General features: G+C 47.3%; 1 non-coding gene across 1 annotated transcript; it reads left to right on the forward strand.

The window, feature by feature from the left end:
* The first annotated feature begins 1,068 nt into the window (after nucleotides 1-1,068).
* Trnas-cga lies at nucleotides 1,069-1,143 on the forward strand. Its single transcript has one exon. It is a non-coding gene; the product is annotated as a tRNA-Ser (tRNA).
* The last annotated feature ends 14,828 nt before the right edge of the window (nucleotides 1,144-15,971 follow it).

A 15,971-nucleotide genomic window follows, 5' to 3' on the forward strand; every position in this document is an offset into this window, starting at 1 on the left:
GACGATTGTCTCGTTGAAGGCATATGCGACAACGTGATGCCGGTCCAGAGTGGTCCATTCGGCATGTTGTTGGGCCCATCTGTACCTCGCTGCATGGTGTCGTGGTTGCAAAGATGGACCTCGCCTTGGAGGTCGGGAGTGAAGCTGTGCACCATGTAGCCTGTTGCGCATTGCGCACAGTTTGAGTGGTATTTGGACGTCCTGCGGCTGCACAAATAGCATTATTCAACATGGTGGCGTTGCTGTCAGAGTTCCTCCGAGTCATAATCCGTAGGGTGGCCTGAGCAAGGCATGAAATCGACAGTTCCTGTATGTTTGTGTCTCATCCATGTACTAACAACATTGCACTTCGCCGCTACGGTCGCAGCTTCGATCCCTGCCTCGGGCATGGATGTGTGAGCTGTCTTTAGGTCAGTTAGGTTCAAGTAGTTCTAAGTTTCCAGAATGAGATTTTCACTCTGCAGCGGAGTGTGCGCTGATGTGAAACTTCCTGGCAGATTAAAACTGTGCCGAACCGAGACTCGAACTCGGGACCTATGCCTTTTGCGGGCAAGTGCTCTACCAACTGAGCTACCCAAGCACGACTCACGCCCAGTCCTCACAGCTTTACTTCTGCCAGTGTTTCGTCTCCTACCTTCCATACTTAACAGAAGCTCTCCTGCGAACCCTGCAGAACTAGCACTCCTGAAAGAAAGGATATAGTGGAGACATGGCTTAGCCACAGCCTGGGGGATGTTTCCAGAATGAGATTTTCACTCTGCAACTGAGTGTGCGCTGATATGAAACTTTGGAAGGTAGGAGACGAGATACTGGCAGAAGTAAAGCTGGAAGGACGGGGCGTGAGTCGTGCTTGGGTTCAAAATGGCTCTGAGCACTATGGGACTTAACATCAATGGTCATCAGTCCCCTAGAACTTAGAACGACTTAAACCTAACTAACCTAAGGACATCACACAGCACCCAGTCATCACGAGGCAGGGTAAATCCCTGACCCCGCCGGGAATCGAACTCGGGAACCCGGGCGCGGGAAGCGAGAACGCTACCGCACGACCACGAGCTGCGGACGTCGTGCTTGGGTAGCTCAGTTGGTAGAGCACTTGCCCGCGAAAGGCAAAGGTCCCGAGTTCGAGTCTCGGTCCGGCATACAGTTTTAATCTGCCAGGAAGTTTCATATCAGCGCACACTCCGCTGCAGAGTGAAAATCTCATTCTGGAAACATCCCCCAGGCTGTGGCTAAGCCATGTCTCCACTATATCCATTCTTTCAGGAGTGCTAGTTCTGCAGGGTTCGCAGGGGAGCTTCTGTTAAGTTTGGAAGGTAGGAGACGAGATACTGGCAGAAGTGAAGCTGTGAGGAAGGGGCGCGAGTCGTGCTTGGGTAGCTCAGTTGGTAGAGCACTTGCTCGCGAAAGTTCGAGTCTCGGTCCGGCACACAATTTTCATCTGCCAGGAAGTTTTAGTTCTAAGTTGTAGGGGACTGATGACCTCAGATGTTAAGTCTCATAGTGCTCAGAGCCATTTGAACCATTTGATAAGCAGGATTTGTTTGGGCTGATTCCAGTTACATACTGCAAAACTAAGTTGCAAATATTGCTTCCGATCCCGTTCATTACTACTGCTTCCGCTTTAGTATAATGTTCCGAGACATCTGTTCGTAATTCATGGCCATTCGTGACGAAATACACTTGAGGAAAAAAAAAAAAAACTGTCGTCTACTTACAAAACTTGTATAATTTCAAGACAAAGTGTGCCTTAATGGTGTGAACATTTTTTGTCCAGGTGCGTCTGTGTTCTTGCTGTTTAGTAGGGGTTTATAAATATTGGCGTTTTGTCACCAACTTTTTTTTCCTGGGTGCAGGGCAGGAATAATCATTCACGGGTCAATTGCCGCCCACAGAACGCGCAGCCGTACCATTATCAGTCACAGTACAGCCGTGACGTTGCGCTGCCGCGTCAGCCGTCCGTGAATAGCGGCCCAGCGCGCTGAGCGAGCGATAATCGTAACGCGCGCCCATCTCCGGCGATATCAGTCATCAGAATTGGCGGCGGCGACGGCAGACATAAAAACAAAATCCGGAGCTCTTTGACAGGCGTGTTTTTCCCGTGGCGGTGACGGTCGTGATGGGCGGCTGGCGTGGTGCCCGCGCACCACACAAACATACCCAGACCAGCGCTGCCTGCATCGAGACTCTGCCAGTCCGCTGCGCTCCACGCACAGCAACAAGCCTGCAGGTCTGAGCGGTGCTGTGAATCCCTGGCACACGGTCTTCACCTCCTACATTCTCTAAGGGAAACGCATTGTGAGGAGGTACCTGACAGTATTCCAGAAATAAAGCTTCCACAGCTCTAGTTGGCCGATTTCTTCTTCTTCTCCTTTTCCTACTGACCATGTCTGGATCAATTTCTTTTCCTTAAGCCCGTGATTTAACTTCAGCCCTGTATTCCCACATTCGTTCTCTGTGCGGTTCCTTCCTCCTGTCAGTCCATATTTTGCCAGTTTCTAGTTGTGGCTTTTCTTGGAAACCAAGATGTTCCTAGAGATCTTCTATAGCGGAACACGGTTTTCATATCTTCCTGCATGTCTTTTCTACCAACTCTCCTTCGTTTTATTGGTGAGAAAGTATCACAAGATCCAACTGCTCCATCTTGTATGTTCCCATAATAAACAACGCCCCGTCTACGAATGGCATCTGGTATTTTTTCTACGCGTATGTAGAGTTCATGTTTGTGTCGTCTCATAAATTTACCATTTTCCTTGATGACGTAGGATTTTCCTGAGGATTTGTCTTTCTATTATTTCTAACTATCAGCTACCCACAGCTTCGCTCGCATATCAGTTGATTTTTTTACGACTAGTGTTCGTGAGTAAGCAAGCTATTGTACACTACTGGCCAATAAAATTGCTACACCAAGAAGAAATGCAGATGATAAACGGGTATTCAGTGGACAAATATATTATACTAGAACTGACATGTGATTACATTTTCACGCAATTTGGGTGCATAGATCCTGAGAAATCAGTACCCGGAACAACCACCTCTGGCCGTAATAACGGCCTATATACGCATGGGCATTGAGTCAAACAGAGGTTGGATGGCGTGAACAGGTACAGCTGCCCATCCAGCTTCAACACGATACCACAGTTCATCAAGAGTAGTGACTGGCGTATTGTGACGAGCCAGCTGCTCGGCCACCATTGACCAGACGTTTTCAATTGATAAGAGATCTGGAAATTACGCTGGCCAGGGTAGCAGTCGAACATTTTCTGTATTCAAAAAGGCCGGTGCAGGACCTTCAACATGCGGTCGTGCATTATCCTGCAGAAATGTAGGGTTTCGCAGAGATCGAATGAAGGGAAGAGCCACCGGTCGTAACACATCTGAAATGTAACGTCCACTGTTCAAAGTGCCGTCAATGCGAACAAGAGGTGACCGAGACGTGTAACCAATGGCACCCCATACCATCACGCCGGGTGATACGTCAGTATGGCGATGACGAATACACGCTTCCAATGTGCGTTCACCGCGATGTCGCCATACACGGATGCAACCACCACGATGCTGTAAACCGAACATGGATTCATCCGAAAAAATGACGTTTTGCCATTCGTGCACCCAGGATCGTCGTTGAGTACACCATCTCAGGCGCTCCTGTATGTGATGCAGCGTCAAGGGTAAACGCAGACATCGTCTCCGTGCTGATAGTCCATGCTGTTGCAAACGTCTTCGAACTGTTCGTGCAGATGGTTGTTGTCTTGCACACGTCCCCATCTGTTGCCTGAGGGATCGAGACGTGGCTGCACGATCCGTTACAGCCATGCGGATAAGATGCCTGTCATCTCGACTGCTAGTGATACGAGGCCTTTGGGATCGAGCACGGCGTTTCGTATTACCCTCCTGAACCCACCGATTCCATATTCTGCTAACAGTCATTGGATCTCGACCAACGCGAGCAGCAATGGCGCGATACGATAAACCGCAATCGCGATAGGCTACAATCCGAGCTTTATCAAAGTCGGAAACGTGATGATACGCATTTCTCCTCCTTACACGAGGCATAACAACAACGTTTCACCAGGTAACGCCAGTCAGCTGCTGTTTGTGTATGAGAAATTGTTTGGTCACTTTCTTCATGTCAGCACGATGTAGGTGTCGCCACCGGCGCCAAATCTTCTTCCTGTCGGTTAAATTTCGCGTCTATAGCACGTCATGGTCGTTGTCTAGCAGTTTTAATGGCCAGTAGTGTACGTCCAACTGAGTCAGTTTCCGTCACGTGTCTGGCTGTTCAGGTAGGCATAGTATAGCCGAGCAGTCCATACGGAGGAGCGTTGGTTCTGTACCTCATACCTTCCCATAGACGACATCCGACGTTTTGACGTCAGACGGTAGGAATTTTTGATGAGTGTTATGCCAAACTCTGCTCCAGCCTGTAGGCGGGTAAGTGAGTGTGCCGGCGAATACTGAAACGCTTGTTGGAATAAAAATCATTTGGAACAGCTGAGGAATTCTTCCTCCATGTAACCTGACACGACGAAATACGGCTGCACATAATGCGGCGGAGATTCTACACTCCTGGAAATTGAAATAAGAACACCGTGAATTCATTGTCCCAGGAAGGGGAAACTTTATTGACACATTCCTGGGGGCAGATACATCACATGATCACACTGACAGAACCACAGGCACATAGACACAGGCAACAGAGCATGCACAATGTCGGCACTAGTACAGTGTATATTCACCTTTCGCAGCAATGCAGGCTGCTATTCTCCCATGGAGACGATCGTAGAGATGCTGGATGTAGTCCTGTGGAACGGCTTGCCATGCCATTTCCACCTGGCGCCTCAGTTGGACCAGCGTTCGTGCTGGACGTGCAGACCGCGTGAGACGACGCTTCATCCAGTCCCAAACATGCTCAATGGGGGACAGATCCGGAGATCTTGCTGGCCAGGGTAGTTGACTTACACCTTCTAGAGCACGTTGGGTGGCACGGGATACATGCGGACGTGCATTGTCCTGTTGGAACAGCAAGTTCCCTTGCCGGTCTAGGAATGGTAGAACGATGGGTTCGATGACAGTTTGGATGTACCGTGCACTATTCAGTGTCCCCTCGACGATCACCAGTGGTGTACGGCCAGTGTAGGAGATCGCTCCCCACACCATGATGCCGGGTGTTGGCCCTGTGTGCCTCGGTCGTATGCAGTCCTGATTGTGGCGCTCACCTGCACGGCGCCAAACACGCATACGACCATCATTGGCACCAAGGCAGAAGCGACTCTCATCGCTGAAGACGACACGTCTCCATTCGTCCCTCCATTCACGCCTGTCGCGACACCACTGGAGGCGGGCTGCACGATGTTGGGGCGTGAGCGGAAGACGGCCTAACGGTGTGCGGGACCGTAGCCCAGCTTCATGGAGACGGTTGCGAATGGTCCTCGCCGATACCCCAGGAGCAACAGTGTCCCTAATTTTCTGGGAAGTGGCGGTGCGGTCCCCTACGGCACTGCGTAGGATCCTACGGTCTTGGCGTGCATCCGTGCGTCGCTGCGGTCCGGTCCCAGGTCGACGGGCACGTGCACCTTCCGCCGACCACTGGCGACAACATCGATGTACTGTGGAGACCTCACGCCCCACGTGTTGAGCAATTCGGCGGTACGTCCGCCCGGCCTCCCGCATGCCCACTATACGCCCTCGCTCAAAGTCCGTCAACTGCACATACGGTTCACGTCCACGCTGTCGCGGCTTGCTACCAGTGTTAAATATTGCGATGGAGCTCCGTATGCCACGGCAAACTGGCTGACACTGACGACGGCGGTGCACAAATGCTGCGCAGTTAGCGCCATTCGACGGCCAACACCGCGGTTCCTGGTGTGTCCGCTGTGCCGTGCGTGTGATCATTGCTTGTACAGCCCTCTCGCAGTGTCCGGAGCAAGTATGGTGAGTCTGACACACCGGTGTCAATGTGTTCTTTTTTCCATTTCCAGGAGTGTATATCAGGCATGAATACTGGCAATGACATGTCGACTGGACCACAAGACTGCGAGCTGGTGAAACGTACCGGTAGTTTTGTTATGATGAATGATGGTGATGGCACTAAAATAAAACGCGAAATTATTAAGTAGCGTTAAACTGAAGAAGAAAGATAAAAAGTAGTTTGTAGTCCTGTGCAGCGCAAATTTTCATATTTCTTTATGCTATCCCATCAGCTGCCGTCCCGTGTTTGCCTTTTACACACGGCTGCGCTCGTACAGCGTAATCTAATGCAGCTTCGCTAAAGCCTCTCACGTTCCACACTTCAAGGCACGATGTCTCTCTATTCATCGTGCAGCGTTTAAATAACGCCGTCTTTGAGAGTCTTCGAGAGTCTCAGATACTATGAGACGCTTGACACTCAGTCGCTACAATGCGACGGGCTTGTGATTGATGTTAGTATGGAAGCATGGACGAAACTCATTGAGAATTATATAAGCATTTTATACATTACGTTGGATCGTATTACGTGGAACATTATCACAAACAAGATAAGAGTTCAATAGTCATAGCGTAAATAGCTTTTTCAAGTAGAATTGTGTTTCCTTATTTCGCGTTATACCCTTCAAATCAGTAAATAGCTTGTACTAACATATTTTAAAAGAGGAAGAGATTAGTGTTTAACGTCCCATCGACAATGAGGTCATTAGAGACGGAGCACAAGCTCGGATTAGGGAAGGATAGGGAAGGAAATCGGACGTGCCCTTTCGAAGGAATCATCCCAGCATTTGCCTGAAGCGATTTAGGGAAATCAAGGACAACCTAAATGATGATGGCCAGACGCGGGTTTGAACTGTAGTCCTCCCGAATGCGGGTCCAGTATGCTAGCCACTGCGCCACCTCGCTCGTTACCAGATTTTAAAGTTCCCTATGTTATTTTCCAGTGTTCAAGCTATCTCCATGTCCAATTTAACCAAAATCGGCTCATTGGTCTAGTCTTGAAAGTGTAACAGTTACTTTCATAATTATAATACTAGAATGGATTTCTCGATCATAGTTTCCTGTTCGTAGCAAGGCATTCTGCAGCATAAACTGTCTCCGGTAGTGTAATGTGCGGCATCGTCATATCTTGGAATTAACTAATATGATTTCTTCATGTTGACATGCTGTTTGAAAAGGTTTAGTCTTTCAAGATTTAAATCTGAAATACAGCTTTTTTCTTAAATAATTAAATTGGAGCTCTTCGGTTATGATACTGCCTTAACAATTCTAAATAGATCATGAAAGTTGGAAATGCAGGCCAAAATTATTCCTAGACAAAGCAGGATCAATATTACATGTGAAATAAACTTATAGTATTGATTGGCGACTCCATGTTGTCTTGTGCACTACGACCAGATAACAGGTATACTTGAAAAAAGAGACAGCATTGGTCGTATATTTTTTATTATTGCAAAATCGATTTTCTGTCACTGAGTGACCATCTTCAGTGCTATATTGTATAACTTAAATTGGGATGCACTGTTGTCACTAAGCTTACGGCAATCACAAACTTATAGTAGGATATGCAGAGCAATGGAGAGACAGGGACGTCGGATGATAAGTTTCTCACTAAGGAAAATAAATACTGTATGTGGGCAATAGGAACATTTAATTAAATGTTCTATATCTTTTAAAATTTGTACAAATTATGCTACGCAAGGAACCGAGTAAATTATTTTCCTGAATGGGTAATCCGGGCCGCTTTGTAGAATCAGTTTTTATATTATTTAATAGAAGCATTTAAGTGCTCGTAAAACTAAAAGTACAATAACAAGTTCATGTCAACGTTCATACAGAATTATGTCGGAAAACCATGTCAGTATGCAGAAACCTGCAGGCAAAGTATAATTTCAACTTGATTTTCGCGTGAACACTGTCTAACAAGGCAGTGACAGAAGTCTTCGGACTCTCATTTGCCGCGCAGAATGGACGCGCGGTCTAGGGCGCCATGTCACGCACTACGTGTCTCCTCGCGACGGAGGTTCGAGTCCTCCCTCGGACATGTGTGTGTGTGTGTGTGTGTGTGTGTGTGTTGTTCTTAGCATGAGTTAGTTTAAGTAGTGTGTAAGTCTAGGCACCGATGACCTCAGCTTTTTGGTCCCTGACAAATTCTTAAATATTTGAACATTTTGACTCCGATTTACCTTCCTTCACAACTTTATTTGCGGAAAACGTTTACTGCGAACATCATATTCTGCTACACTCTTCTTTCATGATCCTTGTACACTGCAAAAGATATTTCACTTAATGGAAATTGAATATACGTGCATCTTTCGCTAGCCAAAAACAAAGATCAAATCGTCTAGTGCACAACTGTGCGGTCGTACTAGTCCAGCGGACAGAGTGACAAACTCCGGCCCACGATATCGTGGTTCCTGTCCTGTCTGGGCGCGGGCAATTTTCGGCGTTCCATTCCCTCCCGACGGTCCGACATCCACTCAGCCAGCTGTTAAGTCGAGCTCGCCGCCACCCCTTCCTAGTGTCGTGGCGGACGAAAAGCTGCACTATACCTGCACTTAGTCCAGAAGCTCATTTACGGGTTAATCGTCAGAGACTTTATCTTTTTTAATATGCCATTACTTGTTTAAACTCTCATTTCGAGGTCTCGAACTGTACTAAGTTCCAGCATTTTGAAAAGCGAAGTACCCATCAGAGGCCCGCCCGGTTGGCCGTGCGGTCTTACGCACGGCTTTCCTGGCGGGAAGGAGCGGCTGGTCCCCGGCACGAATCCGCTCGGCGGATTTGTGTCGAGGTCCGGTGAGCCGGCCAGTCTGTGGATGGTTTTTAGGCGGTTTTCCATCTCCCTCGGCAAATGCGGGCTGGTTCCGCCTGAGTTACACTATGTCGGCGATTGCTGCGCAAACAAGTTCTTCACGTACGTGTGCACCACCATCACTCTACCTCGCAAACATAGGGATTACACTCGTCTGGTGTGAGACGTTCCCTGGGGGAGGGGGGGGGGGGGGGGGTCCACCGGGGGCCGAACCGCACAATAGCCCTGGGTTTGGTGCTGGGTTTGGTGTAGGGCGGCGGAGGGGTGAAGTGGACTGCAGTAGTCAATGGCTCTGAGCACTATGCGATTTAACTTCTGAGGTCATCAGTCGCCTAGAACTTAGAACTAATTAAACCTAACTAACCTAAGGACATCATACACATCAATGCCCGAGGCAGGATTCGAACCTGCGGCCGTAGCGGTTACTCGGCTCCAGACTGTAGCGCCTAGAACCGCACGTCCACTCCGGCCGGCGGACTGCAGTAGTCGGCGTGGGTTTGTGGACCACTGCGGCTGCGGCGGGGACGAAGCCTGTCCGTCGTTTCTAGGTCCCCGGTTAACAAACAATACAATACCCATCAGAGACAAAGATATGGTTAGGAGCAGCACTCTCCGATTGTTTGCAGACGACTCTGTAGAGCAGAGATAGTCTCGCCTTTTAGGATACGTCAGCAGTACTCCAGAGCAACCAGTACACTATTTTTTTCCTGTGAGCGTACTACGTGAACTCAGTTTTCTGAAGTAAGATGAGAGGCACGTGTCGGAGGGCAGGAGCAGCCGTGGCGCCGTCGGGCACTCCAGAGCAGAGCAAGGTAGGGCGTACAGGGGCGGCGCCCCGGCGGCCGCTCCTCAGACATGCAAAGCGCAGAGCCGGCCCGCTGCTACCTGTTGCCCGCCGGCGCTTGACATGCAGATTATATTGCGCTCGCGACGGCGGTGAGAGCTGCGACGGGCGTCTCTGCTTGTTCCGCCTCGACTCCCTTTTGAGCTAGCGTAACAGCTTCTCCGGAGCACTGCGTTAGCTCAGCACATTAGCTGCAACTTCTGTAGCGAGCTGAATGTACCGTGCCTCTCGTGTTCGACGGAAACCGGATTCGATAGTCTCTATCTCCGTAACGAGATCAAACGTAGTCGCCATTTTTGCGCCACTCCTAAGTCCCTGCTTGAAATGCTAGAGGGTACCCATCGGAGACAAAGGTATGCTCAGGAGTTCGCCAGGGAAGAATGTCTGAAAATCATGTAAGGTTGTTGCAGGGTAGGTTGTACTGAGCTTTAATAACCGATATGAAACAAATCCGATACGTTGTGTCGTTTTCGAGACTTTTTTAATTGGTTTTCGGGTTTTGCCCATCCAGCCATCTCAATAATCACAAACGAAACGACAGTATATCGGAGAGCGTTTCCTTGCCAATTAGGACGATACGAACGCAGCATGTCCTTCTCAGTGGAGAGAAATCTTCCGAAGTAAGAGTCATTTCAGGTGTGCCGCAGGCAAGTGTCGTAGAACCGTTGCTATTCACGATATACGTAAATGATCTTGTGGATAACATCGGAGTTCAAAAAAATGGCTCTGAGGACTATGGGACTTAACATCTGAGGTCATCAGTCCCCTAGAACTTAGAACTCCTTAAACCTAACTAACCTAAGGACATCACACACAGCCATGCCCGAGGCAGGATTCGAACCTGCGACCGTAGCAGCAGCGCGGTTGCAGACTGAAGCGCCTAGAACCCCTCGGCCACACCAGCCGGCCATCGGAGTTCACTGAGGCTTTTTGCGGATGATGCTGTGTTATATCGAGAGGTTGCAACAATGGAAAATTGTACTGAAATGCAGGAGGATCTGAAACGAATTGACGCATGGTGCAGGGAATGGCAATTGAATCTCAATGTAGACAAGTGTAATGTGCTGCGAATACATAGAAAGAAAGATCCTTTATCATTTAGCTACAATATAGCAGGTCAGCAGCTGGAAGCACTTAATTCCGTAAATTATCTGGGAGTAGGCATTAGGAGTGACGAAAATGGAATGATCATATAAAGTTGATCGTCGGTAAAGCAGATGCAAGACTTTGATTCACTGGAAAAATCCTAAGGAAATGCAATCCGAAAACAAAGGAAGTAGGTTACAGTACGCTTGTTCGCCCACTGCTTGAATATTGATCACCAGTGTGGGATCCGTACCAGATAGGGTTGATAGAAGAGATAGAGAAGATCCAACGGAGAGCAGCGCGCTTCCTTACAGGATCATTTAGTAATCGCGAAAGCGTTACGGAGATGACAGATAAACTCCAGTGGAAGACTTTGCAGGAGAGACGCTCTGTACCTCGGTACGGGCTTTTGATGAAGTTTCGAGAACATACCTTCACCGAGGAGTCAAGCAGTATATTGGTCCCTCCTACGTATATCTCGCGAAGAGACCATGAGGATAAAATCAGAGAGATTAGAGCCCACACAGAGGCATACCGACAATCTTTCTTTCCACGAACAATACGAGACTGGAATAGAAGGTAGAACCGATAGAGGTACTCAGGGTACCCTCCGCCACACACCGTCAGGTGGCTTGCGGAGTATGAATGTAGATGTAGATGTAGAACGTAAAGACAGTACAGCACCCGGAGACTGAGAGGTGAAAATCTCCGACGCGGTCAGGAATCGAACGCACGGCCCTTCGGTTGGCAATCAGCCACGCTGACCCCGCAGCCCGCTTCCGCGTTAATTAGCATTCAAGTTAGCCAGTCAGGTAGCTGCGAGCGCAAATTCAAGAACCCTGGCACATACAGTTGGTGTCAGTTTTTCTCATAGCATAAATGATAGCGCATGAGACTGCTCAGCCTTTCAATCGGGTTCGATCCTTGCTACAGTCCCAGGTGCAATTTTTGTATCGCTCTCTTGTTCAGTTATAAGAAGCCAAACTGAGAACGCATTTTGGGACACCATCTCTGGCGAGCAGCTTGAATTTGCGCGCGCAACGACCTGATTGGCAGTGGTAGTAAAAGTGGGAAACGGCGCAACGTATCGCATTTTTTTTGTTAACAATTACTTCTCAGCACAACCTGTGTTTCAACAAGGTGGAATATACAGGGTGCGTCAAAAAAATGTATACACACTTTGAAGCGCCATAGAAAATTAATTTCCCGTTCTACAATGTTAAATTTCTGGAAATGGAAATCTTAAAGTCCAATTGGAAAAGTAAATGTACTTTGCAAATGTGATTAATGTTCAAACTGGTGGCCTTCAGCATCAATACGTTTCTGTGTACGAGTCACCACTGATTCCGTACATCGTACCAAAATGTCCAATGAGATTTCTGCGCACACCGCCTAAATCTCATTCCAAAGTGTGTCCAGGTTCCGTGGTTTACGTTTGTACATCTCATCTCTTACTGTGCCCCATAAGAAGAAATCCAGCGGCGTGAGGTCTAGAGAGCGTGCAGGAAACTCGATTGGTCCCCTGTGTCCTATCCACTGGCCCGGCACATTGTGATCCAGGTATGCTCGTACGTCCCTATGACAGTGCGGCGGGGCGCCATCTAGTTGGAAATAAAACTCATCATTACCGTATAATGCACGAATGGCAAGGAATATGTAGTCAGCAAGCACTGTTAGGTACGTTTCTCCAGTAACAGTACCTTCAAAGCGGAAAGGCCCAATGAGTCCCCTTGCAGACAAACCACACCACACATTTACACCAGGCAAATTTACAGCCTTTTCAACTGTAATGTGAGGATTATCTTCAGCCCAGTACACACAATTGCGGCTATTGACAGTTCCATTGAGTTTGAATTGGACTTCATCCGACCAAATTATGCTACCCATAAATTCCGGTTCACGTCTCTCCTGAACCCATTCACAAAATTCTAACCTTCGATCTGGATCGTCGTCACTTAGCTGTTGCACCAGCCTTGCAATGTACACAAAAAACTTGCCTTTCTTCAAAATGCGTAGCACACTACTAGCACTTACATTACTCTCACGTGCCGCTTGCCTTGAAGATTTTTTAGGCGAACGCTGAAACAGTTCCAAGACCGCAGTTGTTGAATCATCACCTGTAGCTGTACTAGGTCGCCCTGATCGACCTTTATGCACATCACACACTGTTCCATGAATTTCGAATTTGTCTCGTAGACGTGTAATTGTTAACCTTGAAGGTGATTCTGCACCATACTCACTGTCTTCGAACCGCAGCTACGCTCTCAAACTTCCAGTACCACTTAATTACCTGCTTCCGCGCTTCAAAGCTCAAACGCACTCCGCCATGTTGCAGTTAGTCCCTTGCCACTGCTGCCACCTGTTGGAGGAACATAACATTACTTACTCACAGATATTTAACCTTGTAGAACGGGAAATAAATTGTCTATGACAGTTCAAAGTGTGTATACATTTTTTGACGCACCCTGTAGTACAGTTCGAGACCTCGAAACGCCAGTTTAAACAGGTAAGGGCGTATTTTTTTTAAAAAAAACAAAGGGGTGAAGCCTGTGGCGATTAACCCATGAATGAGCTTCTGATCCGACTGGAAGTGCAGTGCAACTTTTCGTCCGCCGCGACGCTAGGAGGGGTGAGTGGCGAGCTCATCTCGATTGCGGGCTGAGTGGACCTGGGATGTCGTGTAGGGACTGGAACGCCGAAAATTCCTCACGTCTAGCCAGGACAGAACCCACGATATCTTGGGCCGGAGTCTGTCACTCTATCCGCTGGACCAGTACGGCCCCACAATTGTGCATTAAGCGACTTGATTTTTTTTATTTGGTTAACGAAAGATGCACATACCTTCAGTTTTCATTAAATGTAATAACTGTACAGTGTACAGGAGACCATGAAAGAAGAGTGTAGTCGAACATGATGTTCGCAGTAAAAGTTTTCCGCAAATAAAGTTGTGTAGGAAGGTAGGGAGTCCGAAGACTACTATCACTGCCTTTGTAGATAGTGTTCACTTGAAAATCGAGCTGAAATTATACTTTTCCTCCAGGTTTCTGCGTACTGACACTGTTTACCAGGAAAATTCTATGTGAAACAAAGACATGCACTTGTTATTGTACTTTTAATTTGGCCGGCCGCGGTGGTCTAGCGGTTCTGGCGCTGCAGTCCGGAACCGCGGGACTGCTACGGTCGCAGGTTCGAATCCTGCCTCGGGCATGGGTGTGTGTGCTGTCCTTAGGTTAGTTAGGTTTAAGTAGTTCTAAGTTCTAGGGGACTTATGACCTAAGATGTTGAGTCCCATAGTGCTCAGAGCCATTTGAACCATTTTGTACTTTTAATTTGACGAGTACTTAAATGCTATTATTAAATAATAAAGAAACTGATGCTACCCTGTAACACATTTACTAGCTTTTCAGACGATTTCTGGCAACCCCTACATAAATCATCGGACGGATAGGACGAGTAGGAACACGAGAATGTTTCCTAACGACGCTTTAGTGCACGGCAGAGTGTCGTCTATAAGTGGCTACAGGAGGATACAGGATGACTTGGACAGAGATTCCGTTTGATGTGTTGAATACAACTTGCTCCAAATGTTAAAAATTGTATTTTAAATACAAATGACTGCGAAAAACATTTGCTGTTTGACACAATAATGTATTTTAAGTATCTAGACGGAACATTGCAAAACGCACCTGAAATGGATCTACCATGTGAAGGCGGTTGTAGGGATGGCGTATTGTCAACTTCAGTTTACTGTGAAAATTATAAAAGTGTGTAGCTCATCCATAAAGGAGAACGCATATAGAAGACTTCTGCGACCCATTCTTGAGTACTGCTCGAGTCTTTGGAATCACCATCTTGTCCGATTAAACGAAGTATGAAAGCAATTTAGAGGCTCGCTGCTAGATTTCTTAGCGATAGGTCCGATCAGCACACGAATAGTGCAGAAGTGCTGCGTGAATTCGATTGACAAATTCCTGGAGGGAAGAAACTTTCTTTTCGCAAAATACCAAAGAGAAAGTTTAGAGAATCGGCATTTGCGACAAACTGTAGAACGTTCCTACTGCCACCAAATACCGGGTGATCAAAAAGTCAGTATAAATTTGAAAACTGAATAAATCACGGAATAATGTAGATAGAGAGGTAAAACTTGACACACATTCTTGGAATGACATGGGGTTTTATTAGAACCAAGAAATACAAAAGTTCAAAAAATGGCCGACAGATGGCGCTTCATCTGATCAGAATAGCAATAATTAGCATAACAAAGTAAGACAAAGCAAAGATGATGTTCTTTGCAGGAAATGCTCAATATGTCCACCATCGTGCCTCAACAATAGCTGTAGTCAAGGAATAATGTTGTGAACAGCACTGTAAAGCATGTCCGGAGCTATGGTGAAGCATTGACGTTGGATGTTGTCTTTCAGCATCCCTATAGATGTCGGTCGATCACGATACACCTGAGACTTCAGATAACCCCAAAGCCAATAATCGCACGGACTGAGGTCTAGGGACCTAGGAGGTCAAGCATGACGAAAGTGGCGGATGAGCACACGATCATCACCAAATGACACGCGCCAGAGATCTTTCACGCGTCTAACAATATGGTTTTTTTTGTTCTAATAAAACCCCATGTCATTCCAAATATGTGTGTCAATTTTTACCTCTCTATCTACATGGTTCCGTGGTTTATTAAGTTTTCAAATTTATACTGACTTTTTGATCACCCTGTATATCTCGCGTAAAGACAGCAAAGAGAAAATTAGAGGAATCAGGACTGGTACACAAGCATATAATCAGTCGTTTTATCCTCTCTCCATTTGCGAGTGGAGCAGGGAAGGGAATGCCTGACAGTAGTACAATGTAGCGTGCACTATGCCCCGTACGGTGGCTTGCAGAGTGTTGGTTCAAATTGCTCTGAGCACTATGGGACTTAACATCTGAGGTCATCAGTCCCCTAGAACTTAGAACTACTTAAATCTAACTAACCTAAGGACATCTCACACATCCATGCCCGAGGCAGGATTCGAACCTGCCACCATAATGGTCTCGCGGTTCCAGACTATAGCGCCTAGGACCACACGGCCAACCCGGCCAGCATATCTAGTTTTCAGCAAAGTTATCTGCACCTATGGTTGCTACAAGTGGTATATTTTGACTAAACAGATACAAGAGCAAGGTGACAGATTACGGGAATGGTGCTGCAGATGCTTGTCAGTTTTCTGAAGTCAGAGATCAACATCCAGGTACTAACAGATATAGCCG

This window comes from Schistocerca americana, chromosome 1 (genome assembly GCF_021461395.2).
Source record: "Schistocerca americana isolate TAMUIC-IGC-003095 chromosome 1, iqSchAmer2.1, whole genome shotgun sequence".
NCBI lineage: Eukaryota > Metazoa > Arthropoda > Insecta > Orthoptera > Acrididae > Schistocerca > Schistocerca americana.